General features: G+C 41.5%; 1 protein-coding gene and 1 pseudogene across 1 annotated transcript in view; one reads left to right on the top strand and one right to left on the bottom strand.

Annotated features, from left to right (window-relative positions):
* LRBA (LPS responsive beige-like anchor protein) overlaps positions 1-23,302 on the bottom strand; it is a 564,845-nt gene that overhangs the window by 529,039 nt on the left and 12,504 nt on the right. The gene's annotated exons all lie outside the window — the stretch shown is intronic.
* On the top strand, positions 4,143-4,455 carry LOC114232976 (40S ribosomal protein S27-like; annotated as a pseudogene).

Here is a 23,302-nt window from a genome sequence, read left to right as displayed (position 1 = left end):
TTATTTGATTCATGATTCCAATAACTCAACTATACTTAAAACAAAAAATTAATAGATGAGAGAATTTTGAACATTGATTATTCGATAAAATTTAGAAATTACTATGAATTGTTTTTAAGAATGATAAAGGTATTGTGGTTTGATTTTTTTTAAAGTCTATCTTTTAAAGATACAACATGACATATTTACAAATTAAAAGAAGAGAAAACACATTACTGAGTTAGATATGGTTACATATGATATTAATTAAGATGTATAAATACTAAAAGTTGATAATGAAATCAATTGAAGACCTTATATTTTCTATCATTTTTAAGTTAAAATAAAAAGGATTGTGCTTGCCTAGCCTGGCTCAGTGGTTGAGTGTCAACCTATGAACCAGGATGTCACGCATGATTCAATTCGTGGTCAAGGCACATGCCCAGGTTGCAGGCTAGATCCCCAGAGTATGGCAAGCAGGAGGCAGCCAATCAATGATTCTCTCTCATCAATGATGTTCCTCTGCCCCCTCCTCTGTCTCTCTCTCTCTCTCTCTCTCTCTCTCTCTCTCTCTCTCTTCTCTCCCTCTCTCTGTCTCTCTCTGTCTCTCTCCCTCTCTCCCTCTCTGTTCCTCTCCTGAAATCAATAAAGATGTTTAGAAAGCATTGTGCTTGCTTAACTTAAATAATGAAATTTAAACTTATACATTATTTCATACAATCCTCCAAAAGAGAATTTAAAACTTCATTAGCCAAAATAAGAGCACTAACTACATTTATCCTGCCCACCTAAAAATCTGACAGCTTCAATCAATCTTCAATAGCTCTATATTAAAAATTAACCAGAAATGCTTTTAAGCATCAGCAATGAAGTTTAGACAAACAGAATATAAAAATCACTGCAAATGAAATCTATCAACAATCATTAATCAAGTAATTACTATGCATAGGATCAAATATAAGATGCACTCATTGATAAGGGATAATATGCATGTTCCATGGGCAAAATTAACAATGAGATAGATGCAAAGCACTACAAAACAACTCACAGAACCAACTATACTTCACTACTCATATTACAGCAATGGCATAAATGTTAAGTGTCTTGAGTACCAACCAATTTGAAGAAACTAAAGACAAACCATTCCTTAATCAATTTTGTGTTCTTTGCATCTGAATGTAGTGAATGATCAAAAAAATATATTTGGCCGAAACCGGTTTGGCTCAGTGGATAGAGCGTCGGCCTGCGGACTCAAAGGTCCTGGGTTCGATTCCGGTCAAGGGCATGTACCTTGGTTGCGGGCACATCCCCAGTAGTGGGTGTGCAGGAGGCAGCTGGTCGATGTTTCTCTCTCATCGATGTTTCTAACTCTCTATCCCTCTCTCTTCCTCTCTGTAAAATATCAATAAAATGTATTTAAAAAAAAATATATATATATATACATATATATATATATATATATATGTATATATATATATTTGAATAATCCAAATCATTTAAAGTACTTTATACTCGCTACTTAAGTTACAGTATTATTTGTAACCAACAGCAACAAACAACTCAGATATCTAACAGTGGTGGCACTGTAATGTGTCAACTTGGGTAGGCTGAACTCTATTTCCCAGAATCCCCCTCCTGTACATACCCAGTTAGGGTAATCCACATGAGAAACTTTTGTGGGAAATATAAAGGGAGAAAGTTCGGTAGCAGCCATTTTGTAGCTCACACACATTTTCACCAAACTGATGGCTCCTCTCAATGGTGTGATATAATGGCTGGGCCTACCACCACCCCTTCTTCCCCTAAATTTTCTTTCAGCTTCTTACGCTTCTGGACCTGGAATTCAAGGAGTAGAGTACCAGAGAAGAAGTTACCTGAAAAATTGCTCTAGAAATCTAAACAGTGGGCCCCGTGAGTATTTGGATGAATACTAAAAGCTTCACAGGCATGGGATGAGCCTTAGAACACCACCAAGAGAATTACTGGGGAGTTATAACCTAAAATATTCTCACAGTTCACATAGGGCTGGGGAAAGTCTGAATTCTGTCCAAGGTAGAAAGAGCTTGAACATGCAAGACTTTGAAGAGAGAATCCAAAAGGATCAAGCCTTAGTAGTATTGTTAAACTAATCTTAAAGGCTACTCTACACCCACCAGCAGTGTTTGAAAGCATGCTTTGACTCTGCCTTGAGGGAGCTGCACAGCAGAGCAATGAAAGCAGCAACTAAAACACCTAGAGATACCCTGCCTTTTAAGCAGACAACTGGAATAGGATACAGAGGATTTCAGGAGTCAGGGAGAGGAGAATGCTCTCTATGAACACATACAGTCTAAGAGTCATCCCTGAGCTATGCATGTGACACCCTCAAACCCTCCTAAACTAAAGCTTTGATAATTTAACTGATCAAGTCTCAGACTAATCCCTGAATGGCACTACACAGGACAGAAGCAAAGAAGCAAGGCAAAGGTCATTAACATTGAACTGATTCTGATATACCATACACAGAAAGCAAGATAGAATTTGTGGTCTGACCCTAACCAAGTTGGTCACCTGCTAAAACAAAAAATCAACTTTCCCCAAGGAATATAACAGGACTCAGGGTCTACCAACATAACATTCACAAACTCTAGGATACAATCCAAAATTACTAGACATACAAGAGCCAGAAATGTGATGAATGAAATTCAAGAAAAATAACAATAAACAAATGCCAACTCCTAGATGATGCAGACATTGGAATTATCAGACAAAGATTTAAAGCAACTATCATAACTAGCTTCAGAAGGCAAAGACATGTGAAAAGAATGGAAGATACAGGTTTTCAGCAGAAAAATCTTAAAAGTGAAAAATATATTGAGCCTGGACAGACTCATTATCACAATGGAGATGACAGAGGAAATAATCAGTAAATCCTAATATATAAAAACCCTGGGTTATAACGACCAGTAACAACCGAGGCTCGACCAACCAGAAGTTAGTCCTGACTGCTTCCACTGCAGGGGGCTGTGAATCAGGGCCAGAGAGAGACCTGAAGAGAGAAGCAGGGACTGATCCATTGCCTCTGAGGCAGCTTTTGATCAGCACTTGCCTCTCTCTTTCTCTCCCAGTCTGGCCAGCAGCCGTGCCTCCATTTCTCTCCAGGCCTCCACTGGGGCTGCTGATCAACCCCGCCTTTCTGATCAGGCCCCATTGATAGGCCCAGAGACGCTGACTGGCATAGGAACCAACCAATCAGAACCAAATGCTGTGAAGAACCAATGGCTGCCTAGGAGGTGGAGCTTCTGATGCTAACTGGCATAGAAACCGACCAATCAGAACCAAATCTAGGTGCTGGGGGGAGCCAGTGGCTGCCTAGGAGGCGGAGCTTCTGAAGCTGACTGGCATAGAAACCGGCCAATCAGAACCAAATTGGCCAGCAGAGGAGGGCAGTTGGGGGCGAGATCAGGCCTACAGGGGAGGGCCATTGGGGGCAAGATCAGGCTGGCAGGGCAGGGCAGTTAGGGGCAAGATCAGGCTGGCAGGGGAGGGCAGTTAGGGGCAAACAGGCTGGCAGGGCAGGGCCGTTAGGGGCAATCAGGCAGGCAGGCAGGTAAGCAGTTAGAAGCCAGCGGTCCCAGATTGTGAGAGGGATGTCCTGTGGGATTGGGCCTAAACCAGCAGTCAGACATCCCCCAAAGGGTCCCCAATTGGAAAGGGTGCAGGCTGGGCTGAGGGAACCCCCCCTCTGTGCACGAATTTCATGCACTGGACCTCTAGTAACAAAATAAATCAATATAATTATCTTAACCTTGAAGAACAAAGAGAAGAAAAATGAAAGAAAAAAAAAAGGACTAATCTCAGGGACATATGGGACAATAACAAAAAGCCTAACATACATATCACTGGAAGCCCAGAAGAGGAGAGCAGAAAGAGACTGAGGCAGAAAAATATTTCACTGAACTTGACAAATTTGGTGAAACACATAAATTACTTTGAGTATGGCATCCTTCTGAGCTCAAACTTCACGCGACTGCAAAAGCACTTGATTAGTGATGTAGACTTCAAATTTCGCCCCTGCAATAGCAGACCATAATTTGGATTACACAATCCTATCCGTTAAAAACTTAAGTACTCAGTCTATCAGATCGTGTGTTGCTCCCCTGGATGTCGCCTCAGAGATCGGGATGGGCTACGCCAGCGAGAGGATCAACATGCCTCTGGCTAGAGATTTACTACATCCATCCTTGGAAGAGGAAAATAAAAAACATAAAAAGAAACAGCTGGTTCAAGTCCAAATTCTTATTTTATGGATGTAAAATGTCCAGGTTGCTACAAGATCACCACGGTTTTCAGCCATGTTCAGACGGTGCTTCTTTGCGTAGGTTGTTCAACAGTGTTGTGCCAGCCAACAGGAGGAAAGGCTAGACTCACAGAAGGGTGTTCATTTAGAAGAAAGCAACACTAATGATCCACACAGCTTCCTGAATTTGGGTTACCAGTATATCACAAAAAGCCATATCAGTTTAGTAATTCTAGTTAATCTACCAGGATAATGTAATTACATTTAATTTTGTAAGTATACAACAGTGATTTTCTATTTTGGTGTCAATTTTTCAATCAAGTTTTGATTATGGGGAAAAAAACTTAAGCTCTCAGATCATAGACATATTCACAAGTTATATATAGACTAATGAATACTAATCTAACATATATGTCATAAAAATAAGAAAAGGAAATTAAGTGAGGTAAAGAGATTAAGATACAGCAATTAGAAGTTCTAGTCTAAAGTCAGTTTTAATGTCAAAACAGAGTAGAAAGAGAAATACACAAATATATGTAAATCCAACTGTAAGGTGGGATTCATTAGTTTTACTGAAGTTCAGTTTTAATTGTCCATTTTTCTTACAAGGACATTAAAGTGTTGTTTATAAATATAGGTTTAAAATTCACTATAACTCTGTTTTAAAAATGGATTAGAAAATTCTGTTCCTGTATTTTTCTAATGTTTTTCAAAATATAAACATTTTTATAAGTGACACATGCTTTTCAGCAACAAAGTCAGATGATAATGTAAATGTTTCCAACCATTCATTTTCACAGGACAAATTTTATTTAAAAAAGAAGTTACTTTCTCACTAATAGCTAAAATGCTACCTTTAAACATCAAAGGGCAGATTGTGTTTACATTTATAAAAATACTGTTACTTAGGAAAGATAAATGCAGATCTTTCTATAGTAAAAAACTAATTCATCTTTAATCTATCATGCTATAACTAGTGATCTTTGGTTATTACTAGATTTTTATAATCACTTATCACAAAATATTGTCAAAAGTTTACTGTTTAAAATAATATTATCTTTAAATCAACTTACCCAGGCACAAGTAAGCACTTCACAATAATCGGAAAGGAGACACCAAGGTGATGTTTCTATTATCACCCCCTTTAGTCTTCCTCAGGAGGCCACAAGCTATTACTCTAACTTGACCATCTGACAGAATGAGGGCCACCACTGCAAAGCTAAACTTATTCTTACTAAGAAAATAAATATAAATTCTAATACTTTCTTCATGTACTTTACTGAGTCATCTTAAGCATCCCACTTTGGAGACTATGGCTGTTACCATATTTTATTACAAAATTATTATTACCAAGTTTGAACTTACAATCTAAGCTTTACCAAATCTTAGTCTTCCAAGGGGAAATTATACAGATGGATTGGATATCTTTTTCAAAATCAAGGATAAGGCTAAATTGTATATATGTTTATGTAAAAGTAGGATAGCATTTATATAAACTTGTTCTGAATAACAAATACCGTACTGTATCTCTCACTGACTGGATTTCATTTAATGTTAACAACTCTGAAAAGTAGACATTAATATCTACTTTTTTTTCATTTTAGAGGTAGAAAAAAGTACTCTTCCTACTTTTATTTGCCCTTTCTTTATTTTCAGTATTTTTCCCATATACTTTCTAATAAGAAATGCAGAATTCCCTGGTTCTTTAAAAAGATCACTAAATATAGTTCTGGCTGGTGTTGCTCAGTTCATTGGACCATAGTTCTATGCACCAAAAGGTTGCCGATTCAATTCTGGTCATGGCACATACCTAGGTTGTAGATTCGAGCTCCAGTGGGGATGTGTACGGGAAGGAACTAATCAATGTCTCTCTCTCTCTCTCTCAAATCAGTAAAACATATTCTTGAGTGAGGATTTAAATAAAAGATAACTGAATATAACTTTTCCTTAATGATAGATTCACTCATTAGTCATATCATTACTGTTCTGCAGTGCTGTTTTTAGTTTTATTTATTCTGGACCCTCCATCCTATTACTTATTCTATCATTAAACCAATGTCAAGCACTCTCAAGATTTCTCTAGTGAATTATTTCACATGTGCTAATGAAAGAAAACTAGACAACAAAGTTTAATGTTAAATATGAGTCAATAATAGAGACAAAGTAGATTAGTGATTGCCAGGGGCTGCAGGAAATGAGAAACCAGAAGTAACTGATAATGGGTATGAATAAAAGCTATAATGAAATACCATTTCTCACCCATCAGACTAGAAAAAAAAACATCAAAAGCTTGACAATACCGACTGTGAGTAAACAGGCACTCTCATATAATGCTAGTGGGAATGCAAAATGGTTCAACCCACATGAAAGTGAATATTTTCTAATATCTAACATTTACACTTCTACCCAGCTATTCTACTTTTAGGAATATAACCTGGAGGTACACTTCTAAACACACACACACACACACACACACACACACACACACACACAACAAATTTGAATGACATAATTTATTACAGCATTAATTGGAAATTTTGCAAACTCTCTAAAAGTCCAAGTATATGGGATTGGTTAAATAATCGATGGCACTTACACACACACACACACACACGCACAGCTATACAGCTGTAAAAAATAATGAAGAAGATTTCCATGAGAAACTATTAGTGAAAATAGTAAAGTTCCAAATACCATACTCTGGGTGCCAAGACCATTCAAAGGGGAAAATACAGGTTTATCAACAAGTGGTGCTCGGAAAACTGGATATCCACATGCAAAAGAAACAATGACTGTAGACCCTTACCTTACACCATATGCAAAAAGTAACTCAAAATGGATCAAAGATCTAAATGTCAGACCTAAAACTGTAAAACTCTTAGAAGAAAGCACAGGGCAAAAGCTTCACAAGACTGTATTTGGCAACTAGAATCAAAACTAAGAATTCAACTGCAATTCAAATTAATATCATAATCATATCTACACAAGGAAGAAAAAGAGCTAATCGAAGTAATTTATAAACACAGTATTTGACTATACAATTGACCCTTGCACAACATGGTTTTAAACTATGTGGGTCTACTTAGTTTTTTCAATAAATATACTGGAAAAATTTTGGAGATTTTCAACAATTTTAAGAAGTTCACAAACCGCGTAGCCTAGAAATATTTTTTTTAAATGTTAGTTATGTCAAAAATACATAAAATGTATGTAGTTACTGATCTATTTTATTATTTCCTACCATTAAATATACATAAATTTATTATAAAAAAGTTAAAATATATCAAAACTTACGTACATAAACACAGACAATATGTGGTGCCATTCACAATCTTTTGGCTGTACACCGTGTGGACAAAGGAGAGCCATTTTTCTGGATTGGTTCCATTGATGCTTTGTCCCTGAAGTCAGGAAGTACTTTAATAGTAAGGGACTTCCTTTTAAAGTTTTTTAATAATGGACAATGCACATGACCACCCAGAAGCCCATAAGTTCAACACCAAACATGTCAAAGTGGTCTACTTGCCCCAAAACACATCAGTAATTCAGCCTCTAGATTAGGGGGTCAAAAGGCTCATCACACACATTACTCTATAGAAAGAATGGTCAACACTATAGAAAAGAACCCAAATAGAAAGAATACATGAAAGTCTGGAAGGATTAGACCATTAAAAATGCCATCATTCTTATAGAAAAAGCCATGAAAGCTATCAAGCTCAAAACAATAAATACATGCTGGAGAAAACTATGTCCAGATGCTGTGTATGACTTCACAGGTTACAACAGAACTAATCAAGGAAATCATAGAAGAGATTGTGGATATCACAACAAAAGTTGGAAATGAGGGTTTCAAGATATGGATCTTGGGATAAAATCAGTAGCTAACAGATACCACACCAGAGGAATTAACAGAAGTCAACTTGATGGAGATGAGTGTTTTAGAACCACTGCCAGGCTCAAGGAAGAAGATGTCACAGAAGTAGTGCCAGAAAACAAAATAATAGATGACCTGGCAAAAGCGTTCTGATTATTCAAGACTGCTTTTGACTTCTTTTATGACATGGACCCTTCTATGATACGGGCACTGAAACTAAAGCAACTAATGGAAGAAGGATTGGTACCATATAGAAACATTTTCAGAGAAATAAAAAAGCAAAAAAAGACAGAAATTACAATGTATTTTCATAAAATCACACCAAGTGTGCCTGTCTCTCCTTCATCCCCTTCCACCTCCTCCACTTCTTCACCCTCTGCTACCCCTGAAATGGCAATACCAACCCCTACTTTTCCACCTTCTCCTCCTCTTCAACATGAAGATGACAAAGACCTTTATGATGATCCACTTCCACTTAATGAGTAGTAAATAATCATCATGGTGCACAGTTAATAAACGTATATGTTGTGGATGTGTGTGAGTGACTTGGTGTGAAAATCTAATAACTGTATGGCAAGAACTATATGAGACATTTTTATGAAATCATCACCATCATCATCATCATCATCTAATTATTCATCATGTAGAACACCATGTGCAAGACCTGTATGGAAGTGGATAGACTATCCTTACACAGGCATACAGTGAGTGATATTTAATAAACATTTAATATTTCATTCTCTTACTGTTTTATAACTTTGCTTTCAAAGAATTACATTGCTGTATAGAATGCCTTTCTCTCATAACCGAAGAAACTGCATATCAGCCTATCAGCACAGGTGAGTGGGGTTTTTTTAACATAACAATGCTTGCAATACTGTATTATGAATATGATTGTATTTCTGTATGCCATAAAAATATTATAACTATTCACTCCTTAGTGTATAGGCTAGGCTACCATGATGCAACTGTATTGATTACCATAGGCTACCATAAAGCAATCACTAATATTGCTGTTGCTTCATTATCAATGCATGAATCATTACATCTGTAAATACAAAAAATTCACATTACCTTTTCATTTTTGTATGTCTTGCTAATAACACACATAATATCTACCGTGTTTTATATCATATAAAACAATATATTTTTTCACATGCCAAATCTTGAAGATGTATTTTTTTATATATTGAATTTATTGGGGTGACACTGCTTAACAAAATTTTGCAGGTTTTAGGTGCACAATTCTACAACATAAGACAATATATATTGATGTAGGTATTGACTGACATGATTGATCTCATAAACAGACAACAAATTTATGGTATCAATAAAGATAGTACACTATTGTAAATGTATTTTCTCTTCCTATGGTTTTCTTTTTTTTTTTTTTTTTTTTTTTTTTGTTAATCTTCACCCAAGGATATTTTTTCCATTGATTTTTTAGAGAGAGTGGAAGGGAGGGGTAGAGAGAGAGAGAGAGAAACATCCTTTAATATGAGAGAATCACATACATTGGTTGCCTCTGGCACGCACCCCAACCAGCGCTGGGGATTGAGCCTGCAATCCAGGTATGTGCCATACTGGAATCAAACTCTCGATCCTCCAGTCCACAGGCCAGCACTCTAACCACAAAGCCACACTGGCTAGGGCCTATGGTTTTCTTAATAACATTTTCTTTTATCTAGCTTATTTTATTGTAAGAATATGTTATATAATACATATAACATACTATATATGTATTGACAGACTGTTTATGTTACCGTTAAGGCTTCCTGTCAACAGCAGGCTATTAGTAGTGAGGTTTTTGGAGAGGCAAAAGTTTTACGCAAAGTTTCAACTGCCTGGGAAGTCACCTCCTAACCCCATGTTTTTCAAGGGTCAACTGTAATTATATACCCCCAGACTAAGGGGTTGAACTGCAAACAAATTCTGATTCGTTTTGGTAGGTGGGCTTTTATGTGAGTTATATGCACAACAATTCCAAAACTATTTTAGAACTGAATGTATGAGATACATAGATACTTCTGGAAGCTAGGGTGCTCACTGTAGAGGAAATATACGAATAACAGAGGAATAAGCAAGTCCTATCGAGATGGACTACGTTTATAGACATCAACGTGAACTCATAAATTCTAAAAGATGTGTGTGTGTGTGTGTGTGCACGCACGTGCGCAAACATGTAAGCATATCTAATAATAGAATAATATGGCAAATGGGTCAGGACACCATCACATAACAACCAATCAGCAGGCTGCGTCCCCGGCCCCTGCTCCGGCCTGGAGACATGAGGCTCGCATCCCCAACCCCAGCAACGGGCCCTGGGATGTGAGGATTGTGTCCCCGCCCCCTGTGCTGGCCCAAAGACATGAAGCTCGCATCCCTGCCCCCAAAAACGAGCCCGGGACATGAGGCTCACGTCCCCGCCCCCCTGCGCCAGCCTAGGGGTCTGCAGATGCGTGGGGGCCTCTGTGTGCCTGCACCAGGGGTCCGCAGGCCTCACCCGGCTCCGGCCTACCTCTTTGGGGCAATCCATTGAGGAGCCCCGGATGGGTGGGCGGGGCCTACCTCTTTGGGGCGATGGATCGCAGGGCTCCCACACTGTGACAGGGCACAGGCCAGGGGACGCCCGCTCCCTCCCCTCCCCCCGCCCCGAGTGCATGAATTTCGTGCACCAGGCCACTAATATAAAATTAAATATGAATGTTTTGTGTATATAAGTACACAGATATTCATATTTACACATATAGATGCATATGTTTCTTCCTCTGTCAATTGAAGGAACCCAGAAACAAAGTTACTTCCAGAATAATGAGGACACCTAGCACCTAAATCCTAAGGCTATTCTACAGAAAGGAACCTAAGTTCCTCAGAAAAGTAGCTCATTCCAGGAGAGGTATAAGATTAGCCTGGAACATTAATCATCTCATAATGTACAGAAGTTCATAAAAATTTGAGCATCAAAATAATTAAGAATAATAATAAATTAATAACTAGAAAAAAATAGGAATCCAAGAACATATATCTAATATAAATAAATAAATAAATAAATCTATAATAATAAAAGCATAATATGCTGATTAGACCAGACAGTCAAACGACCTTCCAGGCAAAACCGCAGCAGCAGGGGCTGAGGCAGAGGCAGTTAGGGGCGATCAGGCAGGCAGGCAAGTGCTTAGGAGCAATAAGGCCGGCAGGCAGGCGAGCAGTTAGGAGCCAGCAGTTCCAGATTGTGAGAGGGATGTCTGAGGGGTCCCAGACTGCGAAAGGGTACAGGCTGGGCTGAGAACCACCCACCCACCCCCCAACCCCCGCCAGTGCATGAATTTCATCCACCGGGCCTCCAGTAAATAAATAAAGACAGAGGATTCTTGCTATGTTAGAATGTCAAGGGCTGACTGGTAACTGTGAAGTGAATGCCAGAATTTAAAAATTATCATTTTGCAACTATCATTACAGAGATTTGTCTAGGTAAAAATCATCCATGGATGCAAAATCTAGGGAGAAATTTTGCTGAGGAACAAGATAATTGCATGGTTTTAAAGCATCTTCTCACAGATTGTTTATAAATTGCAAGGGTAAAAATAATGGCTATAAAATGGAGAAATCAGACACCTTAAGCATATAATGAAAACCAAATGAACGCCATGGGACTCCAGATTTGATGCCCTAAGAAAAATACGTCATTTATGTAGAATTCTTATCAGAAATTCATAACCTGAACCTAATCATGGGCAAATATTTTTTTAAATGAGCAACACTCTTTTAAATAATAAAAAGACTGTATTATTAAATTAACCAACATCATAAAGGAAACAGAAAGGCTGTGGAAATATTCCAGATTAAAAGAGACTAAATAGACACAATAGGTAAATTCTGTACCTGACCCTAGAGTGGATCCTAATGGAAAGAGAAGGAAAAAGCACAAGAAAACATGAAATATGGATGGTGTATTAAAAATATTGTATCAAAGTTAAATTTGTTGAATAATTAAAGCTGAAAATTATGTTTTGGTTATGTAAGAGATATATCTCATCTTAAGAAATATACACTATGACATTTAGGAGTATGTTCAACTTTAAAATGTCAGAAAAAAACTGTGCATACGTGTATAGAGAAGCAAGCAATGATAAAACAAATGGGATAGATTATTAATGGATGAATCTATTAGTAAAACAATAATATGCAGATGTTCTTGCAACATTTTTAAAATACATTTGTATTGATTTCAGAGAGGAAGGGAAAGGGAGAGATAGAAACATCAATGATGAGAGAGAATCATTGATTGGCTGCCTCCTGCACGCCCCACATAGGGGATTGAGCCCGCAGTGCAGTGCCCTCAACCAGAATCGAAGCCCAGGACCCTTCAGTCTGCAGGTCGACACTCTAGCCATTGAGCCAAACCAGATAGGGCTGTTCTTGCAACTTTTAAGTTTGCAATTATTAACAACGTTTTTTAAAAGTCTAAGAGATAAGAAAGCATTGTTTTAGAATTAAATAATGTTATCTCTTTCTCAGTGGTGCATAAAATGATGCATTTTACAATTAATAGCATCTTAGTGTGAGTGAAAAATAGTAAGTGAATAGGTAAAAAAAACAACTCAGTAAGTTTTCTTCATGCAACTAACAAGCTTTTAGGGAAAAACACAGAAGACCCACCATGTACACTAAATTAAGACTACTTAGAAGTACAGGAGATTGATATTACCAATCTGGCCTTCAAGCAATTGAAACTGTAAGTATTCATTGTTCCTTAAGTCTCATTCTATAATTTGTGTGCTTAATTACAACTGTAAAAGTACCTATATATACAGCAAGAAAACCAATGTACAGCTATTTATAATACTTAATATACTTGAAATGGGCTTTAAGTGTTCAAAAAATAAAATCCCCCTTGAAAACTAGGCTTAGAGGGAACTGAAAATTCTTAGATTGGTTAATTTATAAGTTACCATCCAATATTAAATGCTGATAAGAAAACAAACTAAAGAAAAGGAGAAAAATGTAAGATTATAGTAAATCTGAGATTCAAACACAGTAAGTAGTAAAAGCACAATTCAACTGTTAGAGAAATCCCCATAAAAATGCTAGGATTACCAGAGACTGCATGTTACAATGTTTTGACAAAAAGAAAACCCACAGAATTAAAAATACAGCTTTCTTTAGTAATTTCCATAATCTTTACCACTGCATTTCTACTTCTGGAAGGAGCTAAGATGGGTCAAATAAACGACTACAGAGGATAGATAATGAACAAAGAAGCCACAGAATGTAGGGCAATGCTTATCAGTATAGCCAAGTGAATCAGGAAACTATGAATGTAATGGAAGAAACTCAGGCAATTCACTGAACTGGGAAAACAATTTTAAAACCCACATTGTGACCTGTGTATTTACACAAATGACAGGTGCATAATGGAAATGGGAGGGGGAAATAAAACTGTGTACTAATTTCCTAGGAATTATCCAGTCTGGTGATTTTTCTACTTTCTCTAAAATTTTCCATTCCAACTAGCAGCTACCAAATGTGAATTCAGTGAATATCCTTTTTTTAATGCATTCATATTGAACTATTAAATGTAAAAAAAGAACTGAACTGAACTAATATTGTCACATATAGTACCTTCAAGTAAGTCACAAATCATTCACCATAAGCTGGTCCAGCATTGTCACATGTTTCCTCTAAATTTCTTCTAAGATGTCAAAAATTGAAATCTGCGATGTAAAAATATTACTCTCTACTTTGTATTTTTGTTAGTATAAAAATCATTAATGGTAAAAAGAAAATGATACATAGAGACAAGTATAATGGGGGTTGCCTGGGGTTGGGGTGAGTGGAGAATGTAGTTATTATTTAATGAACACAAAGATTCAATTTTACAAGATGAAATCCGTCTGGTAATGATAGTTGTACAACATGAGTGTACTTAATATCACTGAACAGTATTGGTATACTTAAAAATGGTTAAGGTGGTAAGCTTCATGTTATATATACTTTACCAAAATTTAAAAAAAAAAAATGAGGGGGAAAAGAAAATGATAGTTATAACCCAACAACAAGAGGTAAAAGCAATCTTATAGAAATTAGACTAAAGAACCCAAAACCTAACAATCTACAGATATTCAGCAAATAGATAAATTATACTACCTAATTCAATAGTTCTCAAGAGCATCAGTATGTTACCAAAATAGTATAACAAACATTCAAGCTAATAAGGTAAATTCTTTCAAATGTGGTTAAATTATTTGTTTTTAAGTCTGGTGTTCAAAGAAGGTTTAGGTGCCTGCATTGAGAAGACTGCAAGGGAAGCAATATAGGTTAGGTATCTACTCTGCTGAGGAGGAAAAGACCTGGCCACAGCTGGCCTCTATATACTCAGGCAAGCAGGCAGGTTTGAAATCAAGCCAGCAGTGGAAACAACAGAGTGACAGGGAATGAAGCCCTGGCCTAGGGCAACTTTGTCCCCAGATGTTTGGCACCAGCCCTTGCTCTTAAGGTGCTGGGGCACACAAACCCTTCACCTTCTGACTCAATTCTCCAAAGAAAGGTATTTCTTATGATTGTATTTCATAACAATTTTGGAAAGTTTGTGACCTTTAAAACTAATATTTCATGCAAAGAGCTCCTTTAAAACCTTTTGAGAAACGTCGGTGTACTCTGCTTCAAAAGATGGGATAAGTAGCCCTAGCTGGCTTGGCTCAGTGGATACAGCGTCAGCCTGCGACTGAAGGGCTCCGGGTTTGATTCAGGTCACGGGCATAGGCCCAGGTTGCAGGCTCGATCCCCAGTAGGGGGAGTGCAGGAGGCAGCTGATCAATGATTCTCTCTTATCATTGATGGTTCTCTCTCTCCCTCTCCCTTTCTCTGTGAATTCACTAAAAATATATTTTTTTAAATAAAAAAGGTGGGATAAGTAAGGATGATCCTGGAGATAGAATTAAGAAATCAGTAAGGGAGAGGTAGTATGGTAGACAGGCTCTAAGATGGCTCCCAATAATTCTCACCCCCTAGTATTCATGCCCTTGTATACATGCTCTACCACTCTTACACATTGTTGGGGGGAATGTAAAATGGTACAACTCAAAAGCATACAAAAATAAAAAATGAAAGAAAAGCACGCTTAAGTATAAAGAGCTTTTTTTAAGTATAGAAAAATCAGGGTAAATATTTAGTATTCAATTTGCTTTGTGGCTTCTTGAACAACTTTAAAACAGAAAATAAGCCATCGAGAGAAAAGTTTTCATGAGTGACTTAAAAAAAATAAGTTGAAAACTAACGAATGTTTTTAGATATTTTACTCAGATTTTTAAAATTCTATTTGCATAATATTGAGCAATTTAATCCTCTGTGCTTATATTACTTTCCAATTTAACAAACATGGCAAACAATGTCTGTTACTGATATTTAATCTACACATCCTGTTTATGTTTTCATTTGTACTATTCTTACAGTTAAGAAGTATTTCTGTAATTCCTGTTTTATTTTATGAATGGTTCAACAAGTATTTACTTTGTCTAAACAATTATACATAACAAATTCGTGCACGGGTGTGGTCTGGCCAGCCTGCCCCAATTGGGGCCGATCCGGCTGGGCCAGATGGGGGCAGGGGCCGCGGGCGGTAGGCCAGCCAGTCCCACCCCCTGGTCGAACAACCGGTTGAACTCCCAGTCGAACTCCCAGGCGAACTCCCAGTCAAGGGGACAATTTGCATATTAGCCTTTTATTATATAGAACTAGAGGCCTGGTGCACAAAATTCATGCACTGGGGGGGTGGGTGGGGGTGCCCCTCAGCCCAATCTGCACCCTCTTCAATCTGGGACCCCTCAGGGGATGTCCAACTTCCAGCAGTCGGACATCCCTCTCACAATCCGGAACCGCTGGCTCCTAACCACTCACCTGCCTGCCTGCCTGATTGTCCCTAACCCCACTGCCTGCCTGCCTGCTCGCCCCTACCTTGATCTCCTGCCAGCATGATTGCCCCTACCTTGCCCTCCCCTATCAGCCTGATCACCCCAAACTGCCTGTGCCTTGGCCCCCAGTCTGGCCTCCCTCTGGAGGCACCACCCCCATAACCCCAATGCTGCTGCCACTGCAGCTGGTTATGGCTGCCTGAGCCTTGGCCTTTGTAGCCACTGCGGCTTTGTCTGGAAAGATGTCCGGAAGACAACCACTCTAATTAGCATATTACCCTTTTATTAGTATAGATTTGGGGACCATTACAACCATGCAGAACTTGAAGAAAACACATGGCCCTGGTCAGTTTGGCTTAATGGAGAGAGCATTGGCCTGAAGAGACCAGGTTTGATTCTGATCAGGGGCACACTTGCCTGGGTTTCGGGCTCAATCCCCAGTAGGGGGCCTGTGGGCGGCAGCTGATCAGTGATTCTTTTTTTTCTTTTTTTAATATATTTTATTGATTTTTCACAGAGAGGAAGGGTGAGGGATAGAGAGCTAGAAACATCGATGAGAGAGAAACATCGACCAGCTGCTTCCTGCACAGTCCCCACCGGGATATGTGCCAGCAACCAATGTACATGCCCTTAACCGGAATCGAACCTGGGACCTTCCAGTCCGCAGACCGACGCTCTATCCACTGAGCCAAACCGGTTTTGGCTGATCAGTGATTCTTATCATTGATGTTTCTATCTCTCTCTCCCTCTCCCTTTCTGAAACTTTAAAAATATATATTTTTTAAAGAAAACACATGATCTTCACTTTGGGCTTTGTCATCTTACAATATCCTTTGTGCAGTGTTTTAACTTCCCTCAACTTTCCTTTACCCACCTTTAAAGTGCAATCTATTTTGGGGAAGATGATCAGGAAAGTGATTCCAATGGGTAGAAGTTTTTTTTGGAGGGGATGGGTCATGAAGATATTTAAAAATTGAACATGGTGATGGTTGTACCACTCTGAATTTACTTTAAAAAACCAGTTCATTGTGCACTTTAGGTGACATGTACAGTATATGGGTTATATCTCAACAAAGCTGTTCTTTTATTTCTTTTTAAATAAAGACCAGTCTTATAATCAATTGCAGATGTTTTCAGAGGCCCCTCAAGATTTGCTCACCATGTCCCAAATCACGGCTGTGATTCCCAGTTGCCTCCAGTCCTGGTGGATCTGGATGGTGTGGTTTGCAAAGGAGAAGGTGGCAAGAGGCTTATGGAATTTCGGCAACCCCATTCCCCCGGTCTCCTCATAGGGCACCAGGGCCATTCCCATTGTGCCAGCTCTGCTCCCTTTAACCTGTTGGGCAAAAGAATCCTGCGTGCTCTGGCCAGAAAGTGCATTCTTTCTTAGGTGGCCCGGATGCTTTTTTTAAGGTCGTTTTATGGATTCAAAAGAATAAACAGAGATGTGGAAAGCTTTTGTCAAAATCCTTTTACATGGTTCTTCCAGTCTCATGGGAAATGAGATGTGGCTCTGAATTCATCCCAAAGTGTGTCTTTGGGCAAAAGCACCCAGAATGGCACAACTCCTGCAGAATGCCCCACACACTTTGCTGTCAGGACTCAGGGGGGCTTGAGGGTGAGCAAGGCGGAGGTGCCAGCACAGGACCTGGGAGAAGGTAGCGCTTTCTACACTGCCCAGGCCACGTGGACTACAGCAGTACCCGCCCAGGTGGGCAGGGTGTTTCTGCTGTTTTGTTTTGGTCTGGCCTCCACCCCGTCAGCCACGGACCTGTGCCTGCACTGAGACTGAATGCTTTGATGGCCCTACTTTTTGGTGGACAGTGGATGCACTCCCAGAGACTGGCAGTTAGACTCTGGTGGCTTCTGAGTCCCTTGCGGGGAGAGCCCGGCCCTAGGTCAAGAACAGACTCAGGCGTCCTCGGCCAGGAGGCCTCCTTGGGCTAGGGGCCGCCACAGTTTGAAGGCTGGCCATGACCCCAATCCTGGCAGGGGTCTCCTCTGGGGTGCTGGCAGGCCTGGGCTAGGGCTGCGGGCGGTTTGGAGGCCGGTCAAGCCCCCGATCCTGGCGGGGATCTCCTCTGGGGCGCTGGCAGGCCTGGGTTAGGGTCACTGGCGGTTTGGAGGCCGGTCACGCCCCCGATCCTGGTGGGGGTCTCCTCTGGGGCGCTGGCAGGCCTGGGCTCTGGCGCCGCAAAGGGAGAGGTTCCTGAATCTGCTTCCCACACACCTAGGCTAGGATACATCTTGTAGGAGGCGGCTTCAATGCCTGGGGTCGGTGACCAGGTCCTCCGGAGCCTCGCTTTCTGGGCTGCAGTCCCACATCTCCCAGTGCCCCAGCCTCGGATGCGCCCACGCAGTTGCCCCCACCACCAGCCACCTCAGCACAGGCCACAGCAGCTGAAGCTAGCCTCTTGGAAGCCAGGCCACCACACCCACCACCTCTAGTAGCTCTCTGCTGCTTGCTCTCTGTGCCCTGTCCACTGGGGTGGGGGAGTGCTCCCAGCCCAGAGGCCCTCCCTCCCTCCGCAGCCTGGCTTGGGAAGCTGGCCTCATGCTGGGGCTACTATGCCAGCATGCCCACTCGGCTACTATGGGTGCGACACGGGCCCCACGGAGGCCAACCTGGAGAACGTGGACCCCAGCTCTGCATCCGGCTGCTGCAGATGGCCTCGGTGGTCAACTACCACCTGCTCCTTCCACTGGCCCCATTGATCCCTCTCAGCACCAGCCATTTAGGTGAGGGTGGCGATCGCCGGGGACCCCACCCCGGGAGCAGCTGGCTGGGCCCGGCCACACCACCCGGGGTCGCGATCTGCCCCGGGACCCCCAGGAGGCTTCTGGCTGTGCCCGGCAACGCCCCCCCGGGTCGCGATCCAGCCCGGAACCCCCGGGAGGCTGCTGGCCGAGCCCGGCCACGCCCCCCCGGGGCGCGATCGAGCCCGGGAGGCTGCTGGCCGTGCCCGGCCACGCCCCCCCCGGTCGCGATGGGTCCCGGGACCCCCGGGAGGCTGCTGGCCGTGCCCGGCCACGCCCCCCGGGTCGCGATCGAGCCCAGGACCCGGGGAAGCTGCTGGCCGTGCCCGGCCACGCCCCCACCCGGGTCGCGATGGGTCCCGGGACCCCCGGGAGGCTGCTGGCCGTGCCCGGCCACGCCCCCCCGGGTCGCGATGGAGCCCGGGACCCCAGGGAGGCTGCTGGCCGTGCCCGGCCATGCCCCTCCGGGTCGCGATCGAGCCCGGGACCCCCGGGAGGCTGCTCGCCGTACCCGGCCACGCCCCCCCGGGTCGTGATGGGTCCCGGGACCCCCGGGAGGCTGCTGGCCGTGCCCGGCCACGCCCCCCCGGGTCGCGATCGAGCCCGGGAGGCTGCTGGCCGTGCCCGGCCACGCCCCCCCGGTCCCGATGGGTCCCGGGACCCCCGGGGAGGCTGCTGGCTGTGCCCGGCCACGCCCCCCCGGGTCGCGATCCAGCCCGGGACCCCCGGGAGGTTGCTGGCCGTGCCCAGCCACGCCCCCCCGGGTCGCGATCCAACCCGGGACCCCCGGGAGGCTGCTGGCTGTGCCCGGCCACGCCCCCTCGGGTCGCGATGGGTCCCGGGACCCCCAGGAGGCTGCTAGCTGTGCCCGGCCACGCCCCCCCCGTGTCGCAATCCAGCCCGGGACACCAGGGAGGCTGCTGGCCGTGCCCGGCCACGCCCCCCCGGGTCCCGATGGGTCCCGGGACCCCGGGGAGGCTGCTGGCTGTGCCCCACCACGCCCCTCTAGGGTTGCCATCACTCACCAGGAACCCCGGAACTAAGAGGATTTTGCGCCGCCATCTTGGTTTTCTCAACAGCCAGATAGGCCACCCGGAGTCCCGCCCCCAGCCTCTCGCAGGCCCAATCATGGGCATAGCGGAGGTGCGGTCAATTTGCATGTTTCTCTATTATAAGGTAGGACTAGAGGCCTGGTGCACAAAATTCATGCATGGGTAGGGTCCCTAGGGCTGGCCAGCAACCAGGGCATATCGGGGCCTTCTCGCTGCCGGCCAGGGCCTTCCATCCCCTAGCTGCCAGTGGGACCTTCCTTCCCCAGCTGCCAGCTGCCGGCCAGGGCCTTGCTTTGTTCCACGCCGCCCCCTGGTAGTCAGCACACGTCATAGCAAGTGGTCAAACTCCCAGTAGGTCAAACTCCCAAGGGGACAATTTGTATATTAGCCGTTCATTATATAGGATAATAACTGTTAGTCACTGGGGGGAAAAAGCATACAAATTATCAATACTAGGTGTACCAGTTAATAATGCGGATTTTTTCAATAGATGGCGTTACACATATGTTGATATATGTGCCATTTGATATGTATGCCATTTGATATGTATGCTATTTTGTTGTATTGACAACAAGCTTCAAAACTTCAAATGTCAAATTTGCTGAAGGTGTTAACATCATAGATATTTTTACATTTAAAAATGTCGAATTTCGCCGAAACCGGTTTAGCTCAGTGGATAGAGCGTCGGCCTGCGGACTCAAGGGTCCCAGGTTCGATTCCGGTCAAGGGCATGTACCTTGGTTGTGGGCACATCCCCAGTAGGGGGTGTGCAGGAGGCAGCTGATTGATGTTTCTCTCTCATCGATGTTTCTAACTATCTCTCTCCCTTCCTCTCTGTAAAAAAATCAATAAAATATATTTTTTTAAAAAAATGTCGAATTTCGTGCCAAAAAAAGAGCATTTGTGGGAAATTCTAATTCATTACTTTATTTTAAAGAAAAGTGCTGCTGGATATTTCGGGAAACTTATGTGAACATGCTCCATCTCAAGATACTTGTGAACGCTGGTTTAAATGCTTTACAAGTGATGATTTTGATATGAAAGACAAAGAATGTCCAGATTAACCCAACAAGTTTGAAGACCAACAATTACAAGCATTATTGGATGAAGATGCGTGTCAAACTCAAAAACAACTCGCAGAAAGATTAAACGTTGCTCAGCAAACAATTTCCGATCATTTACAAGCAATGGGAAAGATTTTCAAGGAAGGAAAATGGGTGCCACATCAACTGAACGAAAGACAAATGGAAAACCGAAAAGTCATCAGTAAAATGTTATTTCAACGGCACGAATGACTATTGAAAGACTATTTTGCATCGAATTGTGACTAGCAATGAAAAGTGGATTTATTTTGATAATCCCAAATGCACAAAATCATGGGTTGATCCAGGTCAACCATCAACATTGACTGCAAGGCCAAATAGCTTCAGAAAGAAGACAATGCTCTGCATTTGGTGGGATCAGGAAGGTGTGGTGTATTATGAGCTTCTAAAACCAGGAGAAACCATTAATACTGATCGCTACCAACAACAAATAATCAATTTGAGCCATGCTTTGATCATGAAATGACCAGAATGTGCCAGAAGACACGGCAAAGTAATTTTGCTTCATGATGACGCACCATCACACACTTCAAAACCAGTTAAAGACTGGTTGAAAGATCTTGCCTGGGAAGTATTAACCCACCTGCTGTATTCACCAGACCTTGCTCCTTCAGATGACCACTTGTTCTGATCAATGGCACACACACTTTCTGAGTAGCACTTCAAAACGTACGAAGAAGTGGAAAATTGGTTCTCTGAATGGTTTGCCTCAAAACAAGAAAAGTTCTATTGGGACGGTATCCACAAATTTCTTGAAAGATGGGGGAAATGTGTAGCTAGCAATGGACATTACTTTGAATAAAGCACTTTTGATGTTTCTCTTGAAATTATCGTGTTTTCTTTGATTACAAAATCCGCATTATTAACCGGTACAGCTGGTATATTTTTCCACTCAAGAGCCATAGATCAACTCACCATCACTGAATATAAAACACTGCTCCTGCCCAAGAATGTCTGAAAATTGATTAAGAACCATAAGTGAGCCAAACCCAGGTCCTGGGTGCCAGAGGGAAGCTGGTGCCAGCAGCCAAGGGAAGGAAGGCCTTTTCTTGCACGAATTTCATGCATCAGGTCTCTAGTAGTTTATAAATAAAAATACCACTCCAATGAAGTCATTATCCATTGAACAAAGATCTTATTAGGCAAGGAGAAAACTCTTTTTCAGTTCTCAAGCAATAGATTTATCTCTAACAAATATAAGTAATCAAAACCTCATCAATTTTTCATCTTTCTGTAAGAGTATACATAGAAAATCCAACCCCACACCTCTCTCTAAAACTTCAATTTTTATGGAACATAAATTCCTAAAAGATTAATGGGATAAATCTGAATAATAGAATTTTGACACATACATGCAAAGACCCAGATGCAATAGAGACAACTAAAGTTGGAGCATGAACACCAGATAGTTATATAACCTTAGAAGGGAGTCATTTGGTGTCCAATTTCCTACCTTAAGTAAGAATCCACTCTATAAAGGCCCTAATATGAAGTCCTCTAAAACATCCAACGACAAGAAATCTCTGCTTCACAAAAGTACATTTCAATACCACATATTAATCTTGGACAAACTCAATTAAATCTTTGAAGAATCAAAAGACACAATTACACACCAAAAAAATCTTTTTTAAAAATATTTTTTTTTTATTGATTTCAGAGAGGAAGGGAGAGGTACAGAGAGATAGAAATATCAATGATGAGAATCATTGATCGGCTGCCTCCTACACACTCCCTACTGGGGATCAAGCCCGCAACCCGGGCATGTGCCCTTGACAGGAATCGAACCCGGGAGCCTTTAGTCCGCAGGCCGATGCCCTATCCACTGAGCCAAACCAGCTAGGGCCACATAAAAACATCTTTAAAAATCTAAAATCAGCAAACTTATGAAATTAATCATTTAGGAAAAAAACTGTATAATCTTAACAGACTTTTTTTTTTTTTTTACTATTTCCTTTATTTTGTTTTTTACTTTGTATTTTGTCCCAACAGCTTTTAAGCCAAAGATTCACTAGAAATCCACACATGGATTTCTGAGTATATATCCAATTACATGAGAACTAATAAAATAATATTAGAGTAGAAGGAAAAAAACTAAAAGAGACTTAAGAGACTATTTTGAAAATAAATTAATAAATTTGTTCTTATCAGGGGTAAAACAGATATTGAGGTAACTCAAAATTGTACAATAAAAAATGCAAACTGTCTGACAAGTTGTTTATAAAAGTGAGAAAATAAAAGAAATATGTACTAACAACATACCTTTTGCAGAAAAGGGCAATAGAAACTAAACTTACTAATGATTATATTTGATGAAAAGATTAAGACATTTCCACATAATTTCACAAGCA

Source organism: Eptesicus fuscus, chromosome 6 (assembly GCF_027574615.1).
Source record: "Eptesicus fuscus isolate TK198812 chromosome 6, DD_ASM_mEF_20220401, whole genome shotgun sequence".
NCBI lineage: Eukaryota > Metazoa > Chordata > Mammalia > Chiroptera > Vespertilionidae > Eptesicus > Eptesicus fuscus.
Note: the sequence above shows the minus strand (reverse complement) of the source record. Positions and strands in the feature narration are given on the sequence as shown.